This window comes from Trichechus manatus, unplaced genomic scaffold (genome assembly GCF_000243295.1).
Source record: "Trichechus manatus latirostris isolate Lorelei unplaced genomic scaffold, TriManLat1.0 scaffold00022, whole genome shotgun sequence".
Classification (NCBI taxonomy): Eukaryota; Metazoa; Chordata; class Mammalia; order Sirenia; family Trichechidae; genus Trichechus; species Trichechus manatus.
In genome coordinates this window covers 17,205,517-17,231,285 of record NW_004443958.1, presented here as the reverse complement: position 1 = coordinate 17,231,285, position 25,769 = coordinate 17,205,517, and the positions used below count along the sequence as shown (strand labels likewise).

The window sequence follows — 25,769 nt, the reverse complement described above, 5'->3', positions numbered from 1 at the left end:
TGTCTGTCTTGTTGTCGTCGGGTGCGGTCTACATCCTGACTCATAGCAACCTCATGTGACAGAGTAGAACTGCCCCATAGGGTTTTCTAGGCTGTAATCTTTATGGAAGCAGATCGCCAGGTCTTTAACCGTAGGAGCTGCTGAAACCAAACCAAACCCATTGCCATCGAGTTGATTCTAACTCATAGCAACCCTGTAGGACAGAGTAGAACTGCCTCATAGAGTTCCCAAGGAGTGGCTGGTGGATTCAAACTGTTGACCTTTTGGTTAGCAGCCGAACTCTTAACCACTGCACCACCAGGGCTCCTTGTTTTTTTTGTTTATTCTGCTTTTTGTTTTTTTTTTAATAAGACACCACTCGGAAGAGGTTAGGTTTAGGACCCACCGTACTCTGGCATGACCTCTCTAACATAACAAAAGAGACTCGTATTTTGAAATAGTGTCACACTCCCAAGTACAGTAGCTAGTACTTCAACATATATCTTTAAAGGGATAATTCAGTCCATAGCAGATATCGTCTCTGATCTTATGACATCTCATCCTCTCCTTCAGGCGAGCCCCACGGGTATATTTTTGTTCCTACAGTCACGTGTGTTGCTGTCTGCCCCCTTTTTTTTAATTGTAGTTTAAGTGAAAGTTTACAATTCAAGTTAGCCTCTCATACAAAAATTTATAGATACGTTGTTACGTGACCCTAATTGCTCTCCCTGTACTGTGACAGCGTACTCCTCCTTTCCACCCCGGATTTCCCATGTTCATTCAACCAGCTCCTGACCCTCTCTGCCTTCTCATCTCACCTCCGGACAGAAGCTGCCCATTTAGTCTCATGTATCTATTTGAGCTAAGAAACACACTCTTCATGAGTATCATTTTATGTCCTACAGTCCAGTCGAATCTTTGTCTGAAGAGTTGGCATTGGGAATTGTTTTAGTTCTGGGTTGACAGAGTCTGGGGGCCATGCTTTCTGGGATTCCTCCAGTCTCAGACCATTAAGTCTAGTCTTTTTACTAGAATTTGAGGTCTGTACCTCACCCTTCCCCTGCTCCATCAGGGACTCTGTGTTGTGTTCCCTGTTAGGTCTACCCCTCTTGATAGGTGCTCCAGGCGTATGTATGCGGGTGGGCACAGGAGCACCCTTGGACACTGGACAGTCCAGCTGGAGTGGGGTCTGCTCGCACGTGCTCACCAGGTGTGCGTGCGTAGGCCCTTCCTCATGGATGGGGTGTGATTGTCAGCAGAAAATGTCTAGCATGTCACCCTTTGTGCCGCTGAACCACACCATGGGCTGAAAGCTGTTTCTGGATAGGGCATCACGTCCTGAGTGTGTCTTTCCGGAATTTTCTGCAGCCAGCCCGGCCCTAAATGAGGCAGTGGGCTTTGGGTTGCAACAGCTTACAACATCTGTAAGCCCTGTGGACCAGCCTGCCCTGCACCTCTTGGGAAAAACTTTGCCTTGGGGCAAGGCTTGGGAGAAGAAGTGAAGGCCTGCAGAGTGGCTCTTCTGCTTTTTACGATTAAAATCTTGGCAAGGAAACAAACTCTTTATTTCTGTATCAGCAACAGATTCCCAAATTGAACTCCAAGGCATCGTCCTCACTTCGTCATACTTCAGCTTTTCCGGCTGCTAACAATTTTGCTTCTCCAGTTGACGGCATTCTAATAACTCCAGGTGGTGAATGGGCGGTGGGGAGTACAATTCTGTGGAAATACAGCTCTAAAGCAATACAAACATAGGGGAAAAAAAACGGGAAGCTTGTCAAGAGGGAAATGCTGTATTAAAACATTTTACCTTTATTAACATTGGAAAAAATCTCCCCTTTAGCACTAGGAGATTTGTTAAATACTTTATAGTATAGCTACATATGCCACCCATCTGTGGCTTGCATGTTACTATGACGCTGGAAGCTATGCCACTGGTATGTCAAATACTAGCAGGGTCACCAGTGATGGACAGGTTTCAGTGGAGCTTCCAGACTAAGACAAGACTTCACTAAGAAGAAAGACCAAGTGACCCACTTCCAAGAATTAGCCAATGAAAATCCTATGCATCACAATAGAATATTGTCTGATGTAGTGGTGGGAGATGAGCCCTCTAGGTTGGAAGCCACTCAAAATGCACAGTGGCCACAACAATAGATTCAGTCATACCAACGATTGTGAAGATGGTGCAGGACCAGGCAACATTTTGTTCTGTTGTACATGGGGTTGCTGTCAGACTCAATGGCAAGTAACAACAACAGCATAGCTACATAGCACAGAATTATACAGTCTTAAACAATGATGTAGCTGAAGTACCTTTATTAAATAAAGGTGATTAGGATATATTGTGAGATGGAACACAGCCAATTACAAAGCAGTGTGTGAGCCATTTTTATGAAAGCATATGCATTATCTTTATGCAGATAATGCATATAGGCATAGGGGAAAAAAAAAGTTTGGAAGAGTATCCACATGGTGTGGGTGGTTGGATCATGAATGTTTTTGTTTTCTTCTTTTTGCTCATCTGTGTTTTCAATTTCTTTCTGCAGTTAACATGTGTGATTCATATAATTGGGGTGAAAAAAGATACATGGGGCCCAGAACCTGATTTACTGCCCAAGCCCTTCTTTTATTCAAACATTCAACATAGGACCAGGCTCTTGAACAGGTGTTGAAGTGGACAAGATAGCCCCTATCTCTGCCTTCACAGAGCTGATATTTTAAGAGGGTTTTTTTTTTTTTTGTAATTAAAAAAATTTTTTTAAAGGCAAAACTAGGGAGACAGTGAAAAGATCAACAGTGACTGCCAGGGGCTTGGGGAGAGGGGGAGAGGGATGAATAGATGGAGCACAGGACATTGTAAGGGTGGTGAAATTATGTTGTTGTTAGGTGCTGTCAAGATGATTCTGACTTGTAGCGACCCCATGTGACAGTAGAGCTGCCCCCTAGGGTTTCTAGGCTATACTCTTTACGGAAGCAGATCACCAGGTCTTTTCTCTCATGGAGCCACTGGATGGATTCAAACCACCAACCTTTTGGTTAGCAGCCAGTCACTTAACTGTTGCGCCACCAGGGCTCCTTCTTCTTTCGTTTCCTCAGTGAAACTCTACTGCGTGATAATGTAATAGTGGACACGTGACTGTGCATTTGTCAAAACCCATAGGGCTATGCAACAGAAAGAGTGAATCCTAATGTAACAATTGGACTTCAGTTAATAATGATGTATCGTATTGGTCCATCAATTGTATTACAAATGCAACATAGGAATGCAAGATGTTACTAATAGAAAACTGTGTGCGGTGGGGGGAAGGAGGTATGTGGGAACTCAGTACTTTCAGCACAATTTTTCTGTAAACCTAAAACTGCTCTAAAAAAGAAAATCCATTAAAATGTTTTTTTAAATTAAAAATTTAAATAATGATAGTTTGTGGTATATACTATGGAGGGAAAAACCAGTGACATGTTGAAGAATGACTGAAGGGATGGGGGCTTGAGTTTAGGAAGGGTGATCAGGAGGGCCGCTCTGAAGAGCTGTCATTTGAGCCTGAAGGTTAAGAAGCAGAGAACCACGGAAGAGTCTGGAAAGCGTATTTGCGGCACAGGGAGGAGCAGCAAATGCAAGGCTGTGGGAGCCTACTTCCTTCTTGCAGGTCACTTGAGGGCCGGTGACACCAGGCTTGGAGCTGCCCCACTTGTGAGAACTGGGTTACATTTGGAAATATGACGGAGGCTCATCGATAGACCTTCTAATTATAGGGAATTAGGGCAATGAGGACAACTTTGTGGCTCCTGAGGAGGAGGACGGTATTGGGTTTGATTTGTTGGCTTTGTACTTTGGTCCTTTGATAATAGCAGTTCTGGTGCCATCTTTCAATGCGGGTCAAGCTTCTAGCCCTGCCCAGGGGATTCCTAGCCCCTTTGCCCTGTCCTCCTTTGCATTCATGAGACTAAACCATTGGATCCTCACTCTTGAGGCAACACTGGAGTCTTAGTCATTAGCCTTGAAACTCTTAACTGTGGGGGTTTAGAAGCTGTCTCTTTACCTAAGGATTCAATATTCATTCCTTAAAAAGGAGAGAAGCACTTGATAGAAGTCCCTGAATGTTAGATTGAGGAGCAAGGCTGAATACAGAGGTAGCAAGAATTATATTTACGGGCATAGACATTTTGAGAGGTGTATTTGAGCTAATGGAGGCAGAAGATGTTAATAAAGTCCTTTCTAAGGACAATTGGGCAATACAAATCAAGAACCATGAAACTGCTCAGATTGTTTGACCCAGTAATTGCAATCCAGGGAACTTACGCTGAGGTTAATCTTTTTTGTTTTTTTTTAAAGGGGAAAAACAATGACAACAAATGTCTATAGCAGCATTATGTGTAATAGTCAATAACATGGTGCTTCAGAGTTTTGGAAGTATTTTCCCATACATTAGTTATGAGAGGATCACGTCATACCTGAGAAGTAGGTCATTATCCCCATTTCACAGATAGGAAGTAGAAGGTTGGAGAAGTCAAGTGAGTGACCCTGGGTCACCCTAGCAGAGTCGGGCTCTGAACTCCAGCACATGACCAGTGAGCAGCTGAAGAGATTATGGTCAAGGGGAGTGAAGAGAACAGAGGGAGGGACCAGGACTGACAACAGTGATTGGACATCATCTGTGGCCAGTACTGTCCCAAGTGTCTTAGAAATACCTGAATTAATCCTTACAAAATATTTGTGGGGAAACTGAGGCTTCGAAGGATTGAATAATTGGTATAAGTTGTGGTGGTTGTGAGTTGCTACGGAGTCAGTGCTGATTCATGGTGACCCCATGTGTGCAGAGTACAACTGTGCTCCATAGAGTTTTCAAGGCGACCTTTCGGAAGCAGATTGCCAAGCCTGTCTTCGAGGCGCCTCTGGGTGGGTTTTAACTGCCACGTTTTTACTAGTAGTTGAGTACTTAACCATTTGCACTACCCAGGAAGTTGTGGAGCAGGTTTCAACCCGGGTTGGGCTAAATCCAGAGCTCTGAGATGACTTCAGCTCTGCTGTGTTGCCCTCTACTTCACAAGAATGCACTGTTGGATGAGTGAATAAATGAATGAATGGATGAGGGGGTTAGGATGTTGGAACCTGCTTCCAGACAGAATTAGACATCAGGGTTCCTGTGGATGAAAGGTCCTTTCCCACAGCTCTGCAGTTTCTACATGCAGGACAGTTGGCCCAGGGCTCTCCCGGAAGAGTTCCAGCTTTGCTGGCCGTGGAAGCTACACTTTTCCAACACCCTTAGCCTAAAGGTTCTCTTTTCCTTAACCCATTTACCCCTTGCAAAATGCCCAGACCCAAATGAGTCCAGGATAAACCAGGCATATAAGGTGTGGACCTTTAGCAACTGAAGGAAGCTGAACTATTTTGACATGGTGAAACATTCTGCAGCCATTAAAATGATAAATGGGACTGTGTAGAAGGATGAAGAAGTGTTGGGTAATAGTTGCGCACACCTGAAGTTACCAGTTAAAGCAATGTGTATTTTCACGTGGTTAAAGATTGGCAGAGAACATGGAGGAGTGAAAACTGTAATAACGATGCTGGGATCCAATGGTGTCACCATTTCAATTAGTTTGCTCAACTGGGAACCTCAGGGTCATGCCCCACAGCTCTTGCTTCCTCTTCTCCTGGATTCCACCAGTCACAAACTCCTGTAGATTGTACATCAGTATCTTAATTCTAGGAGCCCTGGTGGTGAAGTGGTTAAAGTGCTCGACTGCTAACCAAAAGGTCAGCATTTCGAATTCACTAGCTGCTCCGTGGGAGAAAGATGTTGGCAGTCTGCTTAGTAAAGATTTACAACCTTGGATACCCCATGGGGCAATTCTACTTTGTCCTCCAGGGTCACTATGAGTTGGAATTGACTCGATGGCAGTGAGTTTTCGGTATCTTAATTCTAATGCCTGTCCTCATCTCCTGAGCCCTGGTTGTACAGTGGTTAAGAGCTTGGCTGCTAACCAAAAGGTTGGTGGTTCAAACCCACCAGCTGCTGCACAGGAGAAAGATGTGGCAGTCTGCTTCTTCCATAAAGATTTACAGCCTTGGAAACCCTATGGGGCAGGCAGTTCTCCTCTGTCCTATAGGGTCACTATGAGTCGGGATTGACTCAGTGGCAACTGGTTTTGATTTGGCATCTTAATTTTGGTGCCTGTCCTTATTTCCACTACCAGTGTCCTAGGCCAGGCTCTCCTTTATCTCTTGCCTGGACCCCACAAAGCTTCTTAACTGTCTGCTGGCCCCATTCTGTCTCCCACTGTGGTCCATAGTGGACACTGTAGTCAGAGTGATCTTGACATAAACACACCTGATGATGTTTCTCCCTGCTTCGAAGCCTTGTTTATTTTTTGTTGCCTTCAGGAGGCAAGTCCAAACTCCTTAGCATGGTGTATCAGGTCCTTTACACTCTCCCACCCCAGTTTTACCCCCAGTGTACTGTGTACGCCCCTCCCTGTGGACTACTATCATTGACCCTTTCCCCTTCCCTTCAAGACATAGCTCAAAGGTCTCATCTTCCGTGAAGCTTTCACAGCTGTCTCAGGGAGGAGTTAGTTCCTCCACCCTCCTCAGTTACAACAAAACTTGCTGTGTTGTAATTGTGAAGTTAACGCTTTTCCTCCCACTAAACTGAGACCCTCCAAGTCAGGGCCCACATATTTTACTGTCCTTCAACCCAGACCCTTAGCATGGTACCTAGGACATGTTGTTGTTGTTGTTAGGTGCCATCGAGTCTATTTTGACTCATAGTGACCCCGTGTGACAGAGTAGAACTGCCCCATAGGGTTTCCTAGGCTGTAATCTTTATAGGAGCAGATCACCATGTCTTTTCTTCCGCAGAGCTGCTGGGTGGGTTTGAACCACCAATCTTTTGGTTAGCAGCCGAGCACTTAACCGTTGCGCCACCAGGGCTCCTTGCCTAGGACGTAGTGAACCAATAAAACCAAACCCATTGCTGTCGAGTCCATTCTGACTCATGGCGATCTCGTGTGTTGCAGAGTAGAACTGCTCCATAGTGTTTTCTTGGCTGTAATCTTTATGGAGGCAGACTGCCAGTGAGAGCTTTCTTCCGTGGAGCTGCTGGGTGGCTTCTAACTGCCATTCTTTTAGTTAGTATTTGTGTGCAAACCATTTGCCCCACGCAGGGACCTACGACATAGTAGAGAGGCAAGAATGTGTGTTGACTGAATGAATCATGGATTGAGTGAAACATTTTATTCTTCATTTTAAAGTTCATTTAATAATAAAAACTTAAAACAGTACTTAAAGCAGCAGCATCCTCTGAAATTTAACCAGTTGAACAGAGGCAATAAATATAGTGTAAGTGGAGGTACGCACCAACTGTAGAGTGGACAGGTTGGGTTCGAATCCTGGATCTATCACATACTAAACCTCAGTTTTCTTCTAAGATGGATATGATAATAGTACTGCATAGTATGGTTGTAGGAAGCAAGAGGAGAAATGCAAGTAAAGAACCTACTACAGTGTCTGGCACACTGCAAGGACTCAAAAAATGCTACCTGTTCACAATGATTTAAATCATCATGGAGAAAGTAATGTGCTCTTATGTAGACATCTTTTTTGCTTCCTTCTGCTTGGTTTTTCAACATAAAACTTACTTTAAAAATTTTATTTTGTTGTTGTTGAGAACGTGCACAGGCAAACATACACCAGTGCGACAATTTGTCTGTACCATTCAGTGACATTGACTACATTCCTCCCCTTGTGCTGTCATTCTCACCCTCCTTTTCTGATCAACATAAAACTTTAAAGCTTTGACTTCAGCTGAAGTGTGATTACATTTATGCAGAATGATGAAGAACAGATCGTGGAAGAATAAAGTCAGCATTTCTCATCTTGTTTTTGAATCAGCTTTTCTCTTTCAGGAGCCCTGGTGGTGTAGTGGTAAGACCAGAAGGTCAACAGTTTGAATCCACCAGCTGCCGCTTGGAAATCCTATGAGTTGAAACTGACTCGCCGGCAGTGGGTTTAGTTTTGCTCTTCCAGGACCTCCTGCATAGTGTAGTAGCGGTAGAGCTTTCTCTTGAGTTCTAGCATAGGCCAGAAATGGGTCTAGGGCGTGTAAGGAGAAAGGTACCTTGGAAAGAGCTATTTCAGCCTCCTCACAGGACTCATCTATTTTCCTCTATCACTCATTAACACTTTTCTTTGTGCTTCTGTAAGCTCCTCTGGGCCAGCATCATGTCTTTGTTGCCTGCCCCGCTAGAGATAAAATGAGAAGCAATGAATGAAAATTGTTGGGCACCGGATTTCTGCTCAGTGTAAATGAAGAGATTCCTCACAGTTAGAGGAGGCTCTCAATTGCAATAACGAGCTCCCCATAGCTGGAGATATTGGAGCTAAACTGGATGTTCATCTGTTGAGGATACTATGGAAGGGGGAGTCCTGCTTTTAGTGGGAGGTTGGGTTAGAGGCATGTGGTTTACCCAGAGTTCACATCTAAGGGACTGGGCAGGCCTATGAACTCTTCCTCTGGTGCAAGTTGAGGACAGTGGATCCATATGGACCAGGGTTATTAAAGAGTGTCAGTGTCAGAGTAAAGGGTCAACGTTCTTGAATTGTGAGGACTGTTCTGCCAGCATCAACGTTTGGAAAACATTGGCTCACTAACAGGTTATTTGAAATTAAGATTATATACGGTATGGAAGCCCCAAATCCTCCTGAAGTATAATATTTAGGGTAAAAAGGCTGAGGCCCAGGACTCTTGCCCTTAGTGTACGCCTTGAAAAAGCCACCTAATCTCTCCATGACACTCTTAACATGTGTCTGTGCAACATGGCTAATACCATTTGGCCTTGCCCTAACTCCAGAGGAAGACAAAAAGGTTCAACAAGGGCTGCTGTTCTGTATTTGGGGACAAGGAGTGATTTATTGGACATGCATGGTAAGACCCAGGTAGTTCCTTGGATCTTACCTATTTGAGTAGAGAAGGGATTCAGAATCAGGGTTTCATAGATAGGTTGTCTTGGGTATATAACAAAAAAAAAAACCCACCTCAAACCACAGCTGTCAAGTCGATTTTTACCAATTTCATAGCAACCCAGCGTGACAGAGTAGAGCTGTTCGATGGGGTTCTCTTGGCTGTAATCTTTAAGGAAGCAGATTGCTAGGCCTTCTGTGTGCAGCTAGGTGGATATGAACCGCGAGCCCTTGGGTTAGTAGTGGAACAAGGTTGCACCACCTGGGACCTCTTCTGAGTCCATAAAACCGGTTGCCGTTGAGTGGATTCCGACTCATAGCGACTCTATAGGACAGAGTAGAAGTGCCCCACAGGGTTTGCAAGGTTGTAAATCTTTATGGAAGCAGGCTGCCATCTCTTTCTCACTCAGAGCTGTTGGGTTCAAACCTCTGACCTTTGGGTTAGCAGATGAGTGCTTAACCACGGCATGACCAGGGCTCCTTCTCTGGGTGCAACAACAACAACAGCAAAACCCAAACCCGTAGCTGTCCAGTTGATTCCGACTTATAGTAACCCTAAACGATAGGGCAGAACTGTCCCCATAGGGTTTCCAAGGCTGTAAATCCTTATGGAAGCAGACTGCCACATCTTTCTTCTGTGGAAGAGGCTGGTGGGTTTGATCCGCCGACACTTCAGTCTTACCTTGTATGTCCAATAAAATCACTCTTTGTCCCCAAATACAGCACTAGGCTGTGCTTTAACTGTTGTACCATCAGGGTCCATAAACCCCTTCAAATTGTATGTAAATTTGTGTGCTTATGTGCATTCTCCTGGGGAGAAAAGCCCATACTTCTATGGGATTTTCAGTGGGGTCTTTGACCCTACATTTTAAAAAATCATTTATCTTCATTTTAACGATCTGCTCAGCAGCCAAACTTAAAATACCCCTAGGAGAGGTAACATTATGATCATTTACACCCTGGTGTTAATGAAAAGGCATGTTCTGTTTTTGTGTAAGCGCGGGGGGGGGGGCATTTATGTTTTAAGAGTGAGAAAGGGAATTCGAGAAATAAAGAGGCTGCGCCCTCAGCCACATAGAAGTTCTCTGCCCACTAGACTTTTTTTTTCCCCCAGAGCAGACCTCGGAACAAGGGCCTGATTTATCTTTGAGTGCGATGCGTGGCACGGTAGAAGTCTCAAGTGGCGCCTGATTTTTGTTCTCTGACTGATCATTTAACACCTCCCAAGGGCGTCTCCACATATCATCGCTGGCGATAACGGTGCCTCTCTTGGCTCTGGGGAGCCTGCCAAGCTCATCCTCCGCGTTAGGGAGTGAGGGAGGCTCAGTACCTGGCCAGAGAGGAAAAGGCGTGGTGCCATACAGCCCAGCCGTTCCAGGCGTGGGTGGTGGTGGAATGTGGCCACTTTGCAGGGTTCAGCAGAAAGAATCCTGGCCTGCCAGCCCCGAGTTCCAGTTCCTGTCATTTTCGAATTCGCTGACGTGAGGCAGATCACCGCCACCTCTGAACCTCAGTTTCCCCATCCTAAAATGAGAAAACTGGCAGGCCCTGAGCCACCCAGATGCCGTCTCCGCAGGTGGTGCTGCCCCTTTAAGGAGGGCGCGGAAGAGTTGGCCGCGCCCCCTTCGTCTACACGCCCGCCGGCCGGACCACCTGTCTCCGGCCCCGCCCCGCCCCTTTCGAAAAGGGCGGGGGAAGAGGGAGTGGAGAAGGAAGGCTGAGGATTTACCTTGCGGGGCGGGCGCGCGGCGCATGCGCACGGCTGGACAGGTCCGCGGCGCCCTCACTTCCTGGCATTCCCCGCTCCCCCTCCTCGCCGTTACCCTGTACATCCGGGTCATTTGCCCTCCCCACTCGGAGCTGCCGCTGCCGCCGCCGCCTGGCTCGTCGCGGCTCCGCCACAGGGGCAGGTGCGGAGGGGCTCCCGGTCCGGCCGCCGCCTCTCCCCGCTCCGGGCCCGGGGCTCCCCCTAGCGCCGCTGAGGAGCCGCCACCGCGGCTCGTGGAGGGCGGAGGAACGGGGCTCAGAGAGCCTGGAGGCTCGAGCGCAGGGTGAGTGATTTATTTTTACCGTTTTCTCTCACAGCCCTCGCTTTCCTCCCTTTCGACCTCATTTTGGCAGAGTGAGTGGCGGGTGCGCGGTCCCGCGCCCGGCTTCCTCCTCCTCCTCCGGAGCGGTGGGCCTGGCCCGGGCGCCCATCCCCGGCGCTGCGGTTGCTCCTTGGCGGGCGCCTGCCGGCTCCGCTTCCTCTGGCCCGTGCCCGGCCTCCCCACCCCCGGTGCCCATTCATTCGGATCCTCCTTTTTTCCGCCCTTTCCTTAACTTGCACCTCCACGCGCGTGCTCGCCGTGCCCTCGCACCCCACCCCAGATCCTGCCGCTGCGCGTGACCTTCTGCTCCCCGGCTCTGCCCCCCGCCCTAGCTTCTACCTTCCTTTCTCCCCCCCCACCCTCGTGCCCAGATCCACACCCCTTTCTCAGCGGCTCGCCAAGCCTGGCCCGACACCCACGCCCCCGGGTCACTGGTGATGAGGCTGCTCCCTTAATTGCCCCACATCATTCGTCTCCCACCTGTGCGGCCAGACCTTGCTACTTACCTGCTGCTGCTTTAACCTCTTGATTCCCGGCGTTTAAAGTCCAGATTCTCCATCCTAGGGTGTGGTCTGAGAGTGTTTCCAAAACACACAGTTACTACTATAATTACCCAAATTTATGACTGTCAAACTGTAGTGGAAGTGGCAATTGTTGTGTGTTTTTTTTTTTTTTTAAAAAAAAACGTCGTGGCTATTCTCGGCTATACCAAGTATCTTTTTTTTTTCCCCCCTCTCCTGGAGGAGTATCAGTGATGGGTTAATTTCTCTGAATGTAAATTCTGGTAGAAGATTGTTACTTTCTACTCCAGATTCCTTCTGGCTCGATTCCATGACTGATTTGCAGCATTACTTGTTAATACTGTTTGTTCGTGGGACTTTTTCTGTCTCTGTGAACAGCATTTGAGTGTCCCCTGTGTGTGGAATACGGATGAAATGCTTGAAATAGTTACGGTACCTCAAAGTGCTATTTTGGACAAGACAATGATTTTTAGAATTTGTGTACACTTTTTTTTTCTCTCCTATAAATCTATAATTGTGAAAAATGCGTATCAATCCATTTTGTGTTCTTACAGTCTTGCAGTTTGGCAGATTGATATGCCAGAAAAGTGTTTTATATAGCTAAAGGAATTTCGGTCTCTTGGGTCTTTAGGGATTTAGTATTGCAAATCATATTAGACTAATGTACCTCAAGAAAATTACACTGATCCTTTTTATTCTTTAATTGTATTTAATAATAGAAACAGAAGCTTTGTGTCTAGAACAACTTGATAATTGGGGTTTACTTGATAATCTGTAAAGTGTTTCAGTTCACTGAAACTGCCTGATCGGCATTCATAAGATGAAGTGACAGCACTTTTCTTTCACTGTGACTTTTCATAGTCCATAATCATGAACTTCAAGGGAGTTTTCAGTCTTGAAGTACATCAACCTACTTATGAGTATGATGATGCTGTTGCTGTCAGTAGTAACAGTTTTAAACAGCCATTTCTTCTAGGGAGCTAGGTATTAATTATAAAGGGCCTTGGCTGTTTTGTCCCACATTTAGGTTTTGAATAATCACTGCAGCAGTAAGATTTCTTTTTCTTCTCTCATTCAAAAATTTATACACATTGTATTGTGACATTGGTTACAATCCCCACAGAGTGTCAGCACTCTCCCCGTTTCTGCCCCGGGTTCCCCTTGTCCATTAGTCTAGTTTTCCTGTGCCTTCCTGTCTTCTCATCTTTGCTTTTGGGCAGGTGTTGCCCATTTGATCTCATATGCTTGAACTAAGAAGCACGTTCCTCACACGTGTTACTGTTTGTTTTATAGGCCTGTCTAATCTCTGGCTGAAAGGTGGACTTCAGGAGTGACTTCAGTTCTGAGTTAGCGGGGTGTCCGGGAGCCGTCGTCTCAGGGGTTCCTCCAGTCTCTGTCAGACCAGTGAGTCTGGCCATTTTTTGTGTGAATTTGAATTTTATTCTACATTTTTCTCCCGTTCTGTCCGGGTCCCTCTATTGTGATCCCTGTCAGAGTGGTCATAGCAGTAAGATTTCTTGACTCATAGTCAAGATTAAATTTTTCTGGCAGAGCAATTTTGCTAGATAATTTTTTAAATTCCTTAAAACTTTAATAGTGATGTAGCTGCTGCAGAGGAAACTCTTGGTTTGTAAAATGTTGTGGGATACATGACATGAAATCTAGATTATATGATAATTGGGGAGAGGCTCTATTTTTCTCTTCTAAGAAAGCGGTTGACGAAAGAGATTCAAATGGAAGCATGATTAGATTAGTAAATTGATTGGAGTTGCCTCAGGAAAAATTATAATTTCAGAAAGCTAAATGAATGCTGCTTATTTCGTGTAGGTTACAGGTAACATTTAACTTAATCTTAAAATTTATTTCTCTGAACCTTTTGAAGTGGGTTAAAAGAAATTATTGTTGAGTAACGCCACTCGTAGGATTATTTGACTCATCTTTGAAATAGGCACTCACCTTTACTTATCAAATAATTGATGGAGGAGTATAAAGGGATGCATATTTCATTTTACTCCTAGTCTCTTTGGAGAAAATACTGGACTGAATTAAAGTTCCGATCAACTGATTCATGGTGACCCCATGTGTGTCAAAGTAGAACTAGGCTCCATAGGGTTTTCAATGGCTGAGTTTTCGGAAGTAGATCCCCAGGCCTTTCTCATTTGAGGCACCTGTGGGTGGACTTGACACCCTGTCCCCCCACCTTTCTGTTAGCTGCTGAGCTTGTTAACCAATTAACTGAGCCCATTAACAGTTTGCACCACCCACGCACTCTGATATGAGGTTGCTTAACTCTTATTAAGTATTGGTGCCCTCAGCTATGTTGTTAGTTGCCAGTTGCCGGAGAGTCAGCTCCAGCTCATGGCAGTCTTACGTATAACAGAACGAAACGTTGCCGAGTCCTGCACCATCTCCATTTAAGAGCCTATGATTTTCTCTTTTACTGTTTAAGGAAAACAGAATGATATCTTATTTGTTATTGGCATGCCGTCTGTTGTTTTTTGTCACTACGCGAGGCTTTAGCACAATGCCTGCCTGGTGCATAGCGGATACTCATTAAATGTTTTGAATAATTGAAGGAATGGCAAGTTGAAAGAGTTTTAGGGTCTAACAGCATTTTGTAATCATATGGCAAAAGTTTTGGATAAAGATGTTGGTTGTTCTCAGCTGCAGTGTCCTCAAGTATTTTGTATATTTTTTTAATTTTCTATATTTTAAAGATTGCTATATTCGATTATTTAAATTGCTTTGAGATCTTTGAGGGAAAGTACAATAGACATGTCATTTTGTGTTATGCTTTAATTCACTGAATGGATTTGTGTGCTTAGAATGGGTATTTGATATATGTATCTTGTCAGCATTAAATTTCTTGTGCACTGAAAGTTTCTAAAAGTCAGCATAAAAATTCTTGGATGTATGAGCTCATCCTGTATTATGTTCAGTTCACTAAATTGGGTTAATTATTCAAAGAGTATATGTTTTTTATATAGCAGAAATGAAAGACATAATCTAATAATGTGACAGTGGCAACTTAATGTTTCCATAGCGGTGATGATGATAATGTTAATATTTACTAACAGTGTTTATTACTTGCCAGGCAGTGTTCTAGAACATGTTGAATCTTTATAACAAGCTTATTAAGTATTAGTATTTCCATTTCACAGACAAGGAAACTGAGGTTAATTAACTTAAGTGTCACAGCTACTAAGTGATAGAGCTGGGTTCCCATCTGTCTGGCTCCAGAGTTCGTACTCTTTAATTATTATGCTGTAATACGAAACACCTACTCTATGCTAGGTTCTTTATATATATCAGGTTAGTTCTGTGACAGCTCTGAAAGGTGTAGGTATTACAGTTTTCACATTAGAAAGTTAAGGCACTTAGGTTAACTTGCTCAAGTACACTCACAAGTAGGGTGTGGAAGGCTAGCATATGAACCCAGTCCTGTATGATTTGTAGCCTTTACTTTATTTCGAAGTACTAATGTGAGGTCCTATATTTGATATGAGGAGTCCTGGTGGCTCAGTGGTTAAGGTGCTCAGCTGCTGACTGAAAGGTCCAGTTTGAACCCACTAGCTCTCTATGGGAGAAAGATGTGGCGGTCTGCTTCTGTAAAGATTATAGCCTTGGAAACCCTCTGGGGCAGTTGTACTTTGTCCAATAGGGTCACTGTGAGTCAGAATTGACTTGACAGCAGTGAGTTTGGTTTTGGGTTTTAGTATCTAGACTAAAGAGGGCATACTTCTCAAAATTTTTTCAGCTGCAGCCCAGAATGGATTATGTTCACTTGTGCTCTACTCTCTTGTGAATATACAGTGTTATAATTTCTTGATTCACCTCTTTCTCACTCATGCAAGAATATTGGAACATGAGTGATTGACATTTTTATTTGGGTAACCTGTAAAACTTTAACAAGGAAATCATTCTTAGAATTGTGATTCTTTAAGTATGCAGCTTCTTGAGACACATCACATGACTTAGTTATCTGGCGCTGCTGTAACAGAAATGCCACAAGTGGGTGGCTTTAACAAACAAATGTATTTTCTTACAGTTTAGGAGGCTGCTGTTGTATTGTTGTTAGGTGCTGTTAAGTCGATTCTGACTCATAGCGACCCTATGTACGCAATCGTTGTTATGCTTGAGCCCTTTGTTGCAGCCACTGTGTCAGTCCAACTCCTCGAGGGTCTTCCTCTTTTTTGCTGACCTTTTACTTTACCAAACATGATGTCCTTCTCTAGGGACTGATCCCTCCTGATAACATGTCCAAAGAATGTGAGATGTAGTCTCACCATCCTCACTTCTAAGGAGCATTCTGGTTGTACGTCTTCGAAGACAGATCTGTTGGTTCTTTTGGCAGTCCATGGTATACTGAATATTCTTTGCCAACACCACGATTCAGAGGTGTCAGTTCTTCGGTCTTCTTATTCACTGTCCAGCTTTTGCATGCGTATGAGGCGATTGAAAACACCATGGCTTGGGTCAGCTGCACTTTAGTCCTCAAAGTGACATCTTTACTATTTAACACTTCAGAGAGGTCTTTTGCGGCAGATTTGCCCACTGCAGTGTGTTGTTTGATTTCTTGACCGCTGCTTCCATGGGTGTTGATTGTGGATCCAAGTAAAATGAAATCATTGACAACTTTTTAGGAGGCTAGAAGTCCAAATTGAGGGAGGCTGTCTCTGCCTTGGGGGAAGGTCCTTGTCTCTTTTAGCTGCTTCTTCCTCGATTCCTTTGCTATCATGTGGCATGTATCTTCCCTTCCTGTTTGTGCTTGCTTGCTTATTACTTAATCTGCTCTCTTATATCTCAATAGAGATTGATTTAAGATACTGCCTTATTAACATAACACAACCCATTCCCAAATGGAATTATAAACACAGGTATAGAGATTAGGATTTACAACACATTTTGGGGGGATACAATTCAATTAACACCACACATCCTGATAATGGCGCCATGGGTGAGAATGGCAGTTACAGAGATAAAAGGCTGTTTTCAAATATGCATTTTCCAAACATATGCTTTTGTTTAACTAGAAGACCAACCAAATGCAAAGATATTTTTTCCAGGCATTTAAAAAAGATCATGTTCAACATAGAGGTACTATTGTATGCTATGTTGTGAACTTTAAATCCTGTACAGTTATTTTCTGCCATGAAAGTAATTTCTACTGGTGTATTATGTCTGGTATATTTTAAATTGTTGACTGATACAGACTTCTCATTGTGTCTAGAATATCGCAGGTTGTTAATGAGTCTTCCACCAATCCTGATGCCACATTCTTCTTCATATAGTTCAGCTTCTTGGATTCTTTGCTCAGCAGATAGATTGAATAAGTATGTGAAAGGATACAACCTTGATACACACCTTTCTTGATTTTAAACCATGCAGTATCCCCTTGCTTTGTTCAAACAACTGCCTCTTGGTCTATGTACAGGTTCCGCATGAGCACAATCAAGTGTTCTGGAATTCCCATTCTTCGCAGTGAAACTGATAGTGGTTCTCAATGGCAGTAATATGGAGTGTAAATGAGAGAGTGGGACAGATGAGGCAGGACGTAAGTTGTAAAACTGGCTGCATGAGTCATGTTAAGAAGTTCAGTGCAGTTTGGAATGAAGGCAGTGGGGAAGCCCATTATAGATAGGATTTTAAGGAAAGGCTCTGTGAAATACTCAGGTTTCTCTTTTTGAAATACAGTGCTGACAGCTTTTGGAGAATGGATTGAAGGTGAAATAAGATTGGATTCAGAGAGCCAAGTTAAGAAGGAGTTGCTAAAGTCCAGGAAAGACTTAGATAGTGATCTGCATGTGAGCAGTGGCAGTGGATGGATGGTATTAAATCTCTATAAGATTTGATGATTTACTGGATGTGAGTCCCACTGAGCCAGTGACTTTGCCTCCTGTGATGGAGTTGGGGCATTTCCCCCAAAGGGCTAGCTGCCACTTTTTCATGTCAAGTTGAGATGCTGCTGGGGCTAAGCCGGATGTGTTCTCAAATAGGCATTTTCCATTGACTTCCATCTCAGTCATTGAGTCCAAGTTAACCACCTCAAAGTAGGAATATCAGGCTGGAGACTCAAGAGGGCTCCATGAGTCTATCATTGGTTTTCCATGAGAGTCCAGTAGCGAAGTAATAGCTGCTTTTCAAAACAGAAGTATGTGTCAGACAAAGAATCCAAAACTCCAAGGGGCATTTCCAGGTGGATGCTGTCTCCCTTTACCAGAGGCTTCAGTCCTAAAAATGAGCAGTTTGAGAGATTTTTCCATGCATGTAACACATCAATTTCTACTTTATATTAGGATGTGGAGGCAACAGTACATTGAACTGATCCAAAGAGCCCACAGGCGACCTTGCCTTCCCTACTGTGAACCCTACCCAGATCCTATCAGCTGAATCTGAGTGTCCCCTCTTCCCATGAGACCAGATAAGATGGTGACTAGGGTTCCTGTATCCAAGAGAGCCGTAAAGTTTGAGTCCTTCCGTAAAGTTCCCTGTGCAGCCTCAGACGAGTATGTATGGTCTTTAGTCCCTCTTGGGGGCCAGGGAGACCTCAGCGCCATCCCTAATCATCTTTCTCTTTGAAGAGGAGTCCAGGATAGAAGCAGAGGGGAGGGATCAAAGGGAGAGAGCAACTCTGCCAGTAATCGAGGCTTTGCATTCACTTTTGCCTAGTCCCTCTCAGTTCAGCCAAAGGAACTTGCAATGTGTTCAGCCCCTCCAAAATTCTGTATTGGGTAGCAAGGTCATCATTACGGACACTGTTTATTTCAACTTCGGGAACTACTTGACGTAGCAGTCACAGCCACTTTGCTTTTCACCTGGAGCTTGCTGCCCCATTGCCATGGTACATCCCTTTGCCAGCCCAGAAGAGACAATCAAGCCACTGTTTGAGCAGCTGGTTACAATTCTCCCTCTCTTGTTCAGTCTCTAAACATTAATTCAGCTCTTCTTTATTAGGGATGGGGAGGTACATGCATATAATATCCATATAGGGTCCACTATGAGTTGGAATCGACTTGATGGCAACGGGTTTTTATTAACAGGACAGTGGGGGATCCTTACTCCTACCTTCCCTTCCCCCATTGATTTTATATAAAAAAGTAACCTAAAAAATGTTATTTTGAAAGCTAACTTTAGTTGCTGAAGCTTGTTTTTTACACTTGAGTTTGTTTCGACTTAAATAGTTAATAAGTTCTGGTATTTCGTAAATATACTGACTAAGTTGTTTTCAAAAGTAGAGAATCAACTTTCATTCATTTTGGTTAAGGCACACATGAATTTAGAGGCTTGGAAATGTAATCTAGCTAATGGTGAATCTAGTTCTAAATTAGTAGTGCGTAAAAGTAGCTGGATGCCTGAGAATCTAGAATCGAGTGAAGCCTTTGGAAATAGTCTTTGATAATTGGGACTTCCTATATTAATATGTGAATAAAGTTAAACTAAAGCTTTTCCTTTCTATTTATAGAACAGTATGTTGAAGCAGTAGTCAAAATATGTAGCCTGGGGTGGGCAACTCTTTGAAATGGGTGTGCCAGAGTTCCATTATAGTATGTGTGATGGTGACAACTGGCCAGGGTTCTGCTTTTGGTATGTGTCACTGACCCCTGCTTAGTAGTCTGTTAGTACATTAAGGTGTGTCTTAAGAACTTTGTTTAGCTGATTTTCATTGTTCTTTTTTAGCAGCTTTTTACACTGTAAATTATATTTTATTAAAATGCATATTTAATTTTCCTTTTTAACTTGTCTCTCTTGTTTGCCTAGTTTGGGTAGGTATGTAGTCTGTGCATTTAAATAATTTTTATAGTCTATACATTTAAATAATTTTTTTAAAAAAGTTTAAGGTTCAAAATTCTTCCCAGTTGAGGTCTACAAGCACATCTTTTTGTGAAGTCCTTTCAGTGTCTCCAGTTTTCAGATCTGTTTTAAGATCTGATTTGAGTCTCACAGTAAGAGGTGAATGAACAGTTTTGTAAAAAATTTAACTGGGTAAAGTATTACAGGAAACTGTAGGGTTAAACAGGTATTCCAAGTCATGTATCCCAGGCAGTTTTTTTCCCCTATAGCAAGGTACAAGGCACAGTGGTTAAGCACTTGGCTGCTAACTGAAAGGTCACCAGTCAGAACCCCCCAACCACTCCATGGGAGAAAGATGTGGCAGTCTGTTTCTGTAAGGATTATTACCACTGGGCTTACACTGGTTAATGTTAAGTGTTTATCGTTGGTTTGTTTTATTGTTTTAGGTAGAAGTTTACAGTGCAAATTAGTTGTTTGTTTTAACATAGAGGGACAAGAATAGACTCAGAATGACTGAAGTCACTTTTATACTAGTACATCCTTTCCCCTCATCCTCTGTAAAAATGGGAACTGTAAGTAGCCTTTTTATGAGTTAGATGGGAATAGTAGAAAGGAGACTGCCAGGAACTATTCATACTTGCCTTCAAGCCCCTTCTGTTTAGATAGAGCCTTGCTGAATTTCTATCCAAAGAGAGATCTGGTACAGGTTTTGGATAGTTCTGCTTTTTTTATTTCCGGTATAGGAATGGAGTTCCTGGGTCGTGCAAACAATTATAAGCGCTTGGCTGCTAACTGAGAGGGTTGTGGTTTGAGTCCAGTCAGTAATGCCTTGGTAGAAAGGCCTGAAGATCCACTTCAAAAAAATCAGCCATTGAAAAACCCTATGGAGTACAGTTCTACTCTGACACACATGGAGTCAGAATCGACTTGATGGCAGCTGGTGGTGGTATAGGAATATACGTAACATACGTGTTTCTTTGTTTCTGCGCAGCTGTATTCCTATTACAACCCTGTATAGCTGGAGGAGGTAATCTGGAGGAAGCTGGTGACTTTTTAAAATCTTTTTTAGTAAAGATGTGGGGCTACCAGCTAATCAAGTCAAAAAGGTGTGTTCTCATGACTTAATACTCTACTGAAAAGTAGGGAATAAAAATCTCCTGCAATCCTTACAGTAGAACTAAGTGTCGTTGTGTGTGCTGTTTTGATATGGCATTTTACTATATACTTCATTTTAATACAGTTAGTTATATTGCTGATTTTTGGCTTTGATACCTAGAAAACCCCAATAATTCCTTCAATTATAATCATACATTCTTTTTGCTCTTATCTTTTAAAAAGTTTTATTGAGGTATACTTAATGTACCATAAAATTCACCCACTTTAAAGTGCAGAATTCAGTGATTTTTTTTTTTTGGTAAATTTACTGAACTATGCAACTATTACCATAATTCAGTTTTAGAACATTGCCATTAACCCAGTGAGATCTCTTAAACTCTACTACAGTTAGTTTTCATTCTTACTTCCAGCCCCAGGCAGTCACTAGTTTACTTTCTGTCAAATCTTATAAATTGAATCACACAGTATGTAGTCTTTTTTTTTTTGTGAAAGTGTATACAGCCAAAGATACATCATTTCAACAATTTCTACATGGACAGTTCAGTGACACTGGTTACATACAGTGTGCAGTCTTTTGTGTCTGGCTGCTTTCGCTTAGCATAATGCTTTCGAGACTTATCCACGTTGATGAGTGTATCAGTAATTTGTTCCTTTTATTTCTGAGTAGTAGTCTTTTTTATGGATATATATTACATTTTGTTTATCCCTTCACCAGTTTATAGACATTTGGGTAGTTTACACTTTTTGGCTGTTACAAATAATGCTGTGAACATTTACATGCAAATCTTTGTGTGGACATATGTTTTAATTTCTTTTGGGTAGATGCCTAGGAATGGCCTTGCTGGGTCGTATGGTAAATTTATGCCTAACTTTTTAAGAAACTGCTGAACTGTTGTCTAAAGAGCTGGTACCATTTTACGTTCCTGCCAGCAGTGTTTGAGGCTTTCAGTTTCTCTGAACTCTCCCAACCCTTGTCATTGTCTTTCTGATTATAGCCATTCTAAGTGGAAGTGAGGCGGGATAGTATTGTGGTTTGGGTTTGCATTTCCCTAATGACTAATGATGGTGAGCATCTTTTCAGACCACTCACATATCTTTTTTTGGTGAAGTGTCTATTCAGACCTTTTGCCCTTTTTAAATTGTGTTGCTATTGAGTTGTAAGAGTTCTTTATATATTCTAGATATGAGGCCTTTATCAGACGTATGATTTGCAAATATTTTCTATGGCTTGTTTTTTCATTTTCTTAATGGTGTCTTTTGAGACATAAGGATTTTGAATCTTCTTGGAAGTCCAGTTTGCCTTTTCTTTTGAAGATTGTGCTTTTGGTATTGTATCTAAGAAATCTTTGTCTAACCCAAGGTCACAAAGATCTACTCCTGTGCTGTCTTCTAAAAGTTTTATAGTTTAGTTTTAGTTCTTACAATTTAGTTTATGATTCATTTTGAGGCAAATTTTGTGTATGGTGTGAGGTCAGTTTATAAGTTCATCTTTTTGCATGTGGATTCTCAACTGTCCCAGCACCATTTGTTGAAAAGACTATTCTTTCTCCTATCGAATTACCCTGGCACCGTCGTCGAAAATCAATTATGGTATGTAAATTGACCATAAATATGAAGGTTTATTTCTAGACTTGCAATTCAGTTTCACTGATCTATAGATCTGTCCTTATGCTAGTGTCACATTGTATTGATTACGCTGGCTTTTCACACTCTTTTAATAATGAAAATAACTTTCTTTTCTTATACAATAATATGCTCACATTTATAAAAAATTCAAACAACATAGAAAAGTGTAAAGAAGAAAGCAAAAATCATCCAGGTAGTCACTGTTTTGGTGAACATCTTTCTGGACATCTCTACACATACATAGCATGATATGAGTCCACACATACCCTCCACAATTACACATAAAGACACATCAGTATTTTCCCACACTCATTGTTCTCGTGTACTTTTTGAGTGAAAACATTTGTCAGCTGTGAGAGAAATGCATATTTTCCTTTCTTCAGACACTTTTGTAATGCTTAGTTTTTATAGTGTCATACATTCTGAGAAGACCACAGTCTCTTTGGGTTAAGAACTATGAATGCATTTTTCTTGGTAGCATGTTTAAATGTAATTTACTTCTCACTTCATCTGCTGAAAGATGACTTTAACCAAAACAAATGTTTAATTGTGTGCTCTGAATGGATGGCAAATCATGTGTGAAACTTCAACAAAATCCTCAAATCTAGTTTTAAACATTTAAAGTTTTCATAAATCTGCTTTTGAGTATTAGATAAACTTCTTGGCAGTTTGTGATAATGAATGTAGAGCCAGTAAATAGTGTATATGGTGGTAATAGAGTTTTACTTGGAGTCATACAAGGACTGTTCCCTGCTTGCAAGCTTACTAGTTTCACCAAGCTAATAAAGGAATAGCAAACTTTGCTATTTTGCACTTTGTGAGTTCAGTCTGGTGACCCTTGATGAAGCCAGATCCTGTTGTACGTTCATTAGCCATCATGGAAGTGTGACCAAACTCTGAAACGCTTCTCCTCTGGCAATGTAGTCAGATCCCCTTATCAGTCACTCCCTTGGCATTTACATTTTTCTTGTATGATTGTATGATGAATACATGATTTAAAATCACATTTAGAGATATAACAGCTATAGGAGACCTTAGAGATTATGCTTAATTTTAAAAAAATGACATTTAACCCTCTGGCAGTGGAAGCCATTAAATTTTAGTTTTAGGGCTAGGGAGTGACATGAGACAAGTTTCAGAAAGACCATCCTCACATGGATTAGTGGAAATTTTGTATTTGAAAAAGGCATATTTAGTTATAAAATTGACTTATACGGAAAACTGGTGAATTGCTCAGTGACGTTATAAATAAAGTATTTTTGTACTAGGTTTTAAAAAGTTAAAATTTGAGGTAAAATTTCAGATGACAGATGTTCTCTTTATGTAAAGGTAAGTGATATGTACATCAAACTGTTTAACAGTGGCCAGCTCTGAGTGGTGGGATTGTGGATTTTTATTTTCTTCCTGCCTTTTATGGAAAATATAGAAAATATAAAATATTTTATGTGATAGAAAACATAAAAACTGAAACCTGTTGTTGTCAAATCGATTGCAATTCATAGCAACCCTGTAGAGTAGAACTGCCCCATAGGCTTTCCAAGGAATGGCTGGTGGAATTGTACTGCTGACCATTTGGTTAGCAGCCGAGCTCTTAACCACTGCACCACCAGGGCCTTATTATTATGTGATAGGGTGTTAAAATAGCACTGTTTTATTTTGAGATTGGCTCTAAGTCAGTACATGCACATTTCCACAGTGAGTTGTAAAAATACCATGCAGGTCTTGCAAAAAGAGCCAGAAGATGGACCTTGTGACTTAACATCTATCCTATGTGGTGATATAAAAAGATTGAAGACGTTGGAGATTAGAAAAGGTTTTCTAACTATATCGTTGGTGTGCTCAGAGTCTCTCCTAGCCCCCCTGCCCCTTTGCCATCTTTGTGGGAGGGATGGTGTCTTAGTTATCTAGTGCTGCTATAACAGAAGTACCACAAGTGGATGGCTTCAACAAACAGAAGTTTATTCTCTCACAGTCTAGTAGGCCAGAAATCCTAATTCAGGGCGTCAGCTCCAGGGGAAGGCTTTCTCTCTCTCGGCTCTGGAGGAAGGTCCTTGTCATCAATCTTTCCTTGGTCTAAGAGCTTCTCCGCGCAGGAACCCTGGGTCCAAAGAACACATTCTGCTCCTGGCACTGCTTTCTTGGTAGTGTGAGGTCCCCCTGTCTCCTTGCTCACTTCTGTTTTATATCTCAAAAGAGATTGGCTTTAATTGTAGATTAATTTCATATATTGAGTTTACATAACTGCCAATAATCCCATCTCATTAACATCATAGAGATAGGATTTACAACACATAGGAAAATTACATCAGATGACAAAATGGTGGACAGTAACACAATATTGGGAATCATGGCCTAGCCAAGTTGACAGATTTTTTTGGGGACACAGTACAATCCATGGCAGATGGGGAGTATCCTTCCTCAAGTAAAGAGGCACTTTATGGTTACCACGTGAAGAGCTTAATATGTAACTCTTGCAGTTTGGAGGACACGCTGGTTTGATGTCTAACATATGCCTGGAAAATTTAAAAGGTAACTAGGGGTTATCTGCTCTGGCAACAAAGCAAAGTGAGGTTGTCCTCCCAAAGTTTTAGGGTGAAGAGTATGTGTTTCCCATAGACCAGATGAGGGCCACTAGTGAGAGAACGCGTAGACGTAGGATGGTATGGAGATGGAGGGACAAATGGTGGATTCCCAGAAGAGATGCCTTGTCCTGCAGCAAGGGAATTGCAGTAAGACATCCCGGGGCTGGGGTGGGTGAGTTTTCCAAGGAATCCATGAAAGCATTTCATGATAGAAATCAGCTTTGAGTATTTTTTGAGCATACAGGGTGCCTGTGGCATCTAATGATGTTTAACTGCCCCAACCAGAGTTAGCAAGGTAGGAGAGACGAGGAAAAGCACAGCCCTTTTCACTGTGTAGGGCTGGCCTGCAGCAGGCAGGGCTGGGAAAGGGGACAAGCTATAACCGTGAATTAAACATTTTGACAATTGTGTACTCAACTGGATCTACCATTTTCTAAACTAAGATTGTTTTTATAACCTGAAAGTGAGTCATGGACTTGCCTAAATAAAAGTTCAGGGACATTAACTTTGCCACAGAATAACTTAAAAGGCACAGTGGTGGACAGAAAGTAGCATTACGGTTACATCTCATAGGTTCTGTTTGTTCTGGGTAAGAGTTACAGCTATTTTTCTAATAAGAAAAAAATATCAATGAAAATGAATTTTTATAAAAAGAATGTGCTCACTGAGACTTTTTTTTGTGGATAAAATGGCATCAACTTTGGGACCAGGCAGATCTGTGCTAGCATCTGATCAACCCCTTGTTATATATCCACTGCCATAAAGTAAGTTAACCAATATTTTAAGATTCGGTTCCTCATCTACCTTATATGAGAAAAGAAGATCACTTGTTTTGCAGTTTTATGAAAAAATTACAATCAGCAGCAAAATGCATGGTACATAGTAGGCATTCACAAATAATTAGACCCTCTTCCCTCCTTAAAGTAAAATATTTCCTATAAAGTATTAAATATGTTTTTACCCTCCTTATACTTTTTTACTTCCTCTAGATTATTTCTTAGAGATACATTACCTTCGAATGGAGGTAAGGGATTTAATATGAATATAGGTCACTATCAAAGAAGTTAGAAATGTGAAATTTTTAGTACAGTTAAAAATTCTA

At 42.2% G+C, this 25,769-nt stretch overlaps 1 protein-coding gene across 3 annotated transcripts in view; it reads left to right on the top strand.

Annotated features, from left to right (window-relative positions):
- CYRIB (CYFIP related Rac1 interactor B) overlaps positions 1–25,769 on the top strand; it is a 114,655-nt gene that overhangs the window by 19,895 nt on the left and 68,991 nt on the right. Inside the window, exon 1 of one of the 3 annotated variants that reach the window (XM_004373005.2) lies at positions 10,838–10,992. The exons of the other annotated variants lie outside the window; for them this stretch is intronic. The gene's annotated coding sequence lies outside the window, so the exon portion shown is untranslated. Of the gene's footprint in view, positions 1–10,837; positions 10,993–25,769 lie in introns of those variants that run through there. 3 annotated transcript variants of the gene reach the window in all.